At 47.5% G+C, this 6,000-nt stretch overlaps 1 pseudogene; it reads left to right on the forward strand.

Annotated features, from left to right (window-relative positions):
* The window catches only part of LOC106602658 (tyrosine-protein phosphatase non-receptor type 9-like), a 51,242-nt pseudogene that overhangs the window by 40,737 nt on the left and 4,505 nt on the right, over window positions 1–6,000 (forward strand).

A 6,000-nucleotide genomic window follows, 5' to 3' on the forward strand; every position in this document is an offset into this window, starting at 1 on the left:
GTTGGATAGGGCTGGATAGTTGGATAGGGCTGTATAGTTGGATAGGGCTGTATAGTTGGATATTTCTGTATAGTTGGATAGGGCTGGATATGGCTGTATAGGTCTGGATAGCTGTATAGGGCTGTATAGTTGGATAGGGCTGGATAGGTCTGGATAGTTAGATAGGACTGTATAGTTGGATAGGGCTGTATAGTTTTATAGGGCTGGATAGTTGGATAGGGCTGTATAGTTGGATAGGGCTGGATAGGGCTGTATAGGTCTTTATAGCTGTATAGGGCTGTATAGTTGGATAGGGCTGGATAGGTCTGGATAGTTGGATAGGGCTGTATAGTTGGATAGGGCTGGATAGTTGGATAGGGCTGGATAGCTGGATAGTTGGATAGTTGGATAGTTCTGAATAGTTGGATAGGGCTGGATAGTTGGATTGGGCTGGATAGTTGGATAGGGCTGGATAGTTGGATATTTCTGGATAGTTGGATAGGGCTGGATAGTTGGATATAGTTGGATAGTTGGATATTTCTGAACAGTCGGATAGGGCTGGATAGTTGGATAGGGTTGGATAGGGCTGGATAGTTGGATAGGGCTGGATAGCTGTATAGGGCTGGATAGTTGGATAGGGCTGGATAGTCGGATAGTTGGATAGGGCTGTATAGTTGGATAGGGCTGGATAGTTGGATAAGGCTGGATAGTTGGATAGTGCTGGATAGTTGGATAGGGCTGGATAGCTGTGTAGGGCTGGATAGTTGGATAGGGCTGGATAGCTGGATAGGGCTGGATAGTTGGATAGGGCTGGATAGTTGGATAGGGCTGGATAGCTGTATAGGGCTGGATAGCTGGATATTTCTGCATAGTTGATAGGGCTGGATAGTTGGATATAGTTGGATAGTTGGATATTTCTGGATAGTCGGATAGTTGGATAGGGCTGGATAGTTGGATAGGGCTGGATAGTTGGATAGGGCTGGATAGTTGGATAGGGCTGGATAGTGGGATAGGGCTGGATAGTTGGATAGGGTTGGATAGGGCTGGATAGTTGGATAGGGCTGGATAGTCGGATAGTTAGATAGGGCTGTATAGTTGGATAGGGCTGGATAGTTGGATAGGGCTGGATAGTTGGATAGGGCTGGATAGTTGGATAGGGCTGGATAGTTGGATAGGGCTGGATAGTTGGATAGGGCTGGATAGTTGGATAGGGCTGGATAGGTGGATAGGGCTGGATAGTTGGATAGGGCTGGATAGTGGGATAGGGCTGGATAGTGGGATAGGGCTGGATAGCTGTATAGGGCTGGATAGTTGGATATTTCTGGATAGTTGGATAGGGCTGGATAGTTGGATTGGGCTGGATAGCTGTATAGGGCTGGATAGTTGGATAGGGCTGGATAGCTGTATAGGGCTGGATAGTTGGATATTTCTGGATAGTTGGATAGGTCTGGATAGTTGGATAGGGCTGGATAGCTGGATAGGGCTGGATAGTTGGATAGGGCTGGATAGTTGGATAGGGCTGTATAGTTGGATAGGGCTGGATAGTTGGATAGGGCTGGATAGTTGGATAGGGCTGGATTGTTGGATAGGGCTGGATAGTTGGATAGGGCTGGATAGTTGGATAGGGCTGGATAGCTTGATAGGGCTGGATAGTTGGATAGGGCTGGATAGTGGGATAGGGCTGGATAGTGGGATAGGGCTGGATAGCTGTATAGGGCTGGATAGTTGGATATTTCTGGATAGTTAGATAGGGCTGGATAGTTGGATAGGGCTGGATAGTTGGATTGGGCTGGATAGCTGTATAGGGCTGGATAGTTGGATAGGGCTGGATAGCTGTATAGGGCTGTATAGTTGGATATTTCTGGACAGTTGGATAGGGTCTGGATAGTTGGATAGGGCTGGATAGCTGGATAGGGCTGGATAGTTGGATAGGGCTGGATAGTTGGATAGGGCTGGATAGTTGGATAGGGCTGTATAGTTGGATAGGGCTGGATAGTTGGATAGGGCTGGATAGTTGGATAGTGCTGGATAGTTGGATAGGGCTGGATTGTTGGATAGGGCTGGATAGTTGGATAGGGCTGGATAGTTGGATAGGGCTGGATAGTTGGATAGGGCTGTATAGTTGGATAGGGCTGGATAGCTTGATAGGGCTGGATAGTTGGATAGGGCTGGATTGTTGGATAGGGCTGGATAGTTGGATAGGGCTGGATAGTTGGATAGGGCTGGATAGGGCTGGATAGTTGGATAGGGCTGTATAGTTGGATAGGGCTGTATAGTTGGATAGGGCTGGATAGTTGGATAGGGCTGTGTAGTTGGATAGGGCTGTATAGTTGGATAGTGCTGGATAGTTGGATAGGGCTCTATAGTTGGATAGGGCTGGATAGTTGGATAGGGCTTTGTAGTTGGATAGGGCTGTATAGTTGGATAGGGCTGGATAGTTGGATAGTGCTGGATAGTTGGATAGGGCTGGATAGTTGGATAGGGCTGGATTGTTGGATAGGGCTGGATAGTTGGATAGGGCTGGATAGTTGGATAGTGCTGGATAGTTGGATAGGGCTGGATAGTTGGATAGGGCTGGATAGTTGGATAGGGCTGGATAGTTGGATAGTGCTGGATAGGGCTGGATAGTTGGATTGGGCTGGATAGTTGGATATTTCTGGATAGTTAGATAGGGCTGGATAGTTGGATAGGGCTGGATAGTTGGATAGGGCTGGATAGTCGGATAGTTAGATAGGGCTGTATAGTTGGATAGGGCTGTATAGTTGGATAGGGCTGGATAGTTGGATAGGGCTGGATAGTTGGATAGGGCTGGATAGTTGGATAGGGCTTGATAGTTGGATATTTCTGGATAGTTTGATATTTCTCGATAGTTGGATAGGTCTGGATAGTTGGATATGGCTGGATAGTCGGATAGTTGGATAGGGCTGGATAGTTGGATAGGGCTAGATAGTTGGATAGGGCTGGATAGGTGGATAGGGCTGGATAGTTGGATAGGGCTGGATAGTTGGATAGGGCTGGATAGTGGGATAGGGCTGGATAGCTGTATAGGGCTGGATAGTTGGATATTTCTGGATAGTTAGATAGGGCTGGATAGTTGGATAGGGCTGGATAGTTGGATTGGGCTGGATAGCTGTATAGGGCTGGATAGTTGGATAGGGCTGGATAGCTGTATAGGGCTGGATAGCTGTATAGGGCTGGATGTTGGATAGGTCTGGATAGTTGGATAGGTCTGGATAGTTGGATAGGGCTGGATAGCTGGATAGGGCTGGATAGTTGGATAGGGCTGGATAGTTGGATAGGGCTGTATAGTTGGATAGGGCTGGATGGTTGGATAGTGCTGGATAGTTGGATAGGGCTGGATTGTTGGATAGGGCTGGATAGTTGGATAGGGCTGGATAGTTGGATAGGGCTGTATAGTTGGATAGGGCTGGATAGCTTGATAGGGCTGGATAGTTGGATAGGGCTGGATAGTGGGATAGGGCTGGATAGTGGGATAGGGCTGGATAGCTGTATAGGGCTGGATAGTTGGATATTTCTGGATAGTTAGATAGGGCTGGATAGTTGGATAGGGCTGGATAGTTGGATTGGGCTGGATAGCTGTATAGGGCTGGATAGTTGGATAGGGCTGGATAGCTGTATAGGGCTGGATAGTTGGATAGGGCTGGATAGTCGGATAGTTAGATAGGGCTGTATAGTTGGATAGGGCTGTATAGTTGGATAGGGCTGGATAGTTGGATAGGGCTGGATAGTTGGATAGGGCTGGATAGTTGGATAGGGCTTGATAGTTGGATATTTCTGGATAGTTTGATATTTCTCGATAGTTGGATAGGTCTGGATAGTTGGATATGGCTGGATAGTCGGATAGTTGGATAGGGCTGGATAGTTGGATAGGGCTAGATAGTTGGATAGGGCTGGATAGGTGGATAGGGCTGGATAGTTGGATAGGGCTGGATAGTGGGATAGGGCTGGATAGTGGGATAGGGCTGGATAGCTGTATAGGGCTGGATAGTTGGATATTTCTGGATAGTTAGATAGGGCTGGATAGTTGGATAGGGCTGGATAGTTGGATTGGGCTGGATAGCTGTATAGGGCTGGATAGTTGGATAGGGCTGGATAGCTGTATAGGGCTGGATAGCTGTATAGGGCTGGATGTTGGATAGGTCTGGATAGTTGGATAGGTCTGGATAGTTGGATAGGGCTGGATAGCTGGATAGGGCTGGATAGTTGGATAGGGCTGGATAGTTGGATAGGGCTGTATAGTTGGATAGGGCTGGATGGTTGGATAGTGCTGGATAGTTGGATAGGGCTGGATTGTTGGATAGGGCTGGATAGTTGGATAGGGCTGGATAGTTGGATAGGGCTGTATAGTTGGATAGGGCTGGATAGCTTGATAGGGCTGGATAGTTGGATAGGGCTGGATAGTGGGATAGGGCTGGATAGTGGGATAGGGCTGGATAGTGGGATAGGGCTGGATAGCTGTATAGGGCTGGATAGTTGGATATTTCTGGATAGTTAGATAGGGCTGGATAGTTGGATAGGGCTGGATAGTTGGATTGGGCTGGATAGCTGTATAGGGCTGGATAGTTGGATAGGGCTGGATAGCTGTATAGGGCTGGATAGTTGGATATTTCTGGATAGTTGGATAGGTCTGGATAGTTGGATAGGGCTGGATAGCTGGATAGGGCTGGATAGTTGGATAGGGCTGGATAGTTGGATAGGGCTGTATAGTTGGATAGGGCTGGATAGTTGGATAGGGCTGGATAGTTGGATAGTGCTGGATAGTTGGATAGGGCTGGATTGTTGGATAGGGCTGGATAGTTGGATAGGGCTGGATAGTTGGATAGGGCTGGATAGTTGGATAGGGCTGGATAGGGCTGGATAGTTGGATAGGGCTGTATAGTTGGATAGGGCTGGACAGTTGGATAGGGCTGTGTAGTTGGATAGGGCTGTATAGTTGGATAGGGCTGGATAGTTGGATAGTGCTGGATAGTTGGATAGGGCTGTATAGTTGGATAGGGCTGGATAGTTGGATAGTGCTGGATAGTTGGATAGGGCTGGATAGTTGGATAGGGCTGGATAGTTGGATAGGGCTGGATAGTTGGATAGGGCTGGATAGTTGGATTGGGCTGGATAGTTGGATATTTCTGGATAGTTAGATAGGGGCTAGATAGTTGGATAGGGCTGGATAGTTGGATAGGGCTGGATAGTTGGATAGGGCTGGATAGTTGGATAGGGCTGGATAGTTGGATTGGGCTGGATAGTTGGATTGGGCTGGATAGTTGGATTGGGCTGGATAGTTGGATAGGGCTGGATAGTTGGATAGGGCTGGATAGGGCTGGATAGTTGGATAGGGCTGGATAGTTGGATAGGGCTGGATAGTTGGATAGGGCTGGATAGCTGTGTAGGACTGTATAGTGTCCCGTTCAAAGGCACTTAAATCTTTAGTCTTGTCCATTCACCCTCTGAATGACACACACACACAATCCATGTCTCAATTATCTCAAGGCTGAAAAATCAGTCTTCCACCCGTCTCCTCCTCTTCATCTACACTGAAGTGGATTTAACAAGTGACGTCAGTAAGGGATCATAGCTTTCACCTGGATTCACATATATAGTAGATAGTATTCCGTCAGGGATTCATTCCTGGTGGAATATCACTTAGTTTAGAAGAATGGATTCCTGACTGTGGTCCAACCTCGTTGGATTAATGGTGGCTGAGTTATGGTTGTGTTGTGGTTGAGTTATGGTTGTGTTGTGGTTGTGTTGTGGTTGTGTTATGGTTGTGTTATGGTTGTGTTGGGGTTGTTTTATGGTTGTGTGGTGGTTGTGTGGTGGTTGTGTGGTGGTTGTGTTGTGGTTGTGGTTGTGTGGTGGTTGTGTTGTGGTTGTGTTGTGGTGGTTGTGTTGGGGTTGTGTGGTGGTTGTGTTATGGTTGTGTTGTGGTTGACAGGTCCTCTGCCGAAGACGTTTGGTGATTTCTGGCTCATGGTGTGGGAGCAGATGGTGCTGATAGTTGTCATG

The sequence above is a fragment of the Salmo salar genome, chromosome ssa04 (assembly GCF_905237065.1).
Source record: "Salmo salar chromosome ssa04, Ssal_v3.1, whole genome shotgun sequence".
Lineage (NCBI taxonomy): Eukaryota > Metazoa > Chordata > Actinopteri > Salmoniformes > Salmonidae > Salmo > Salmo salar.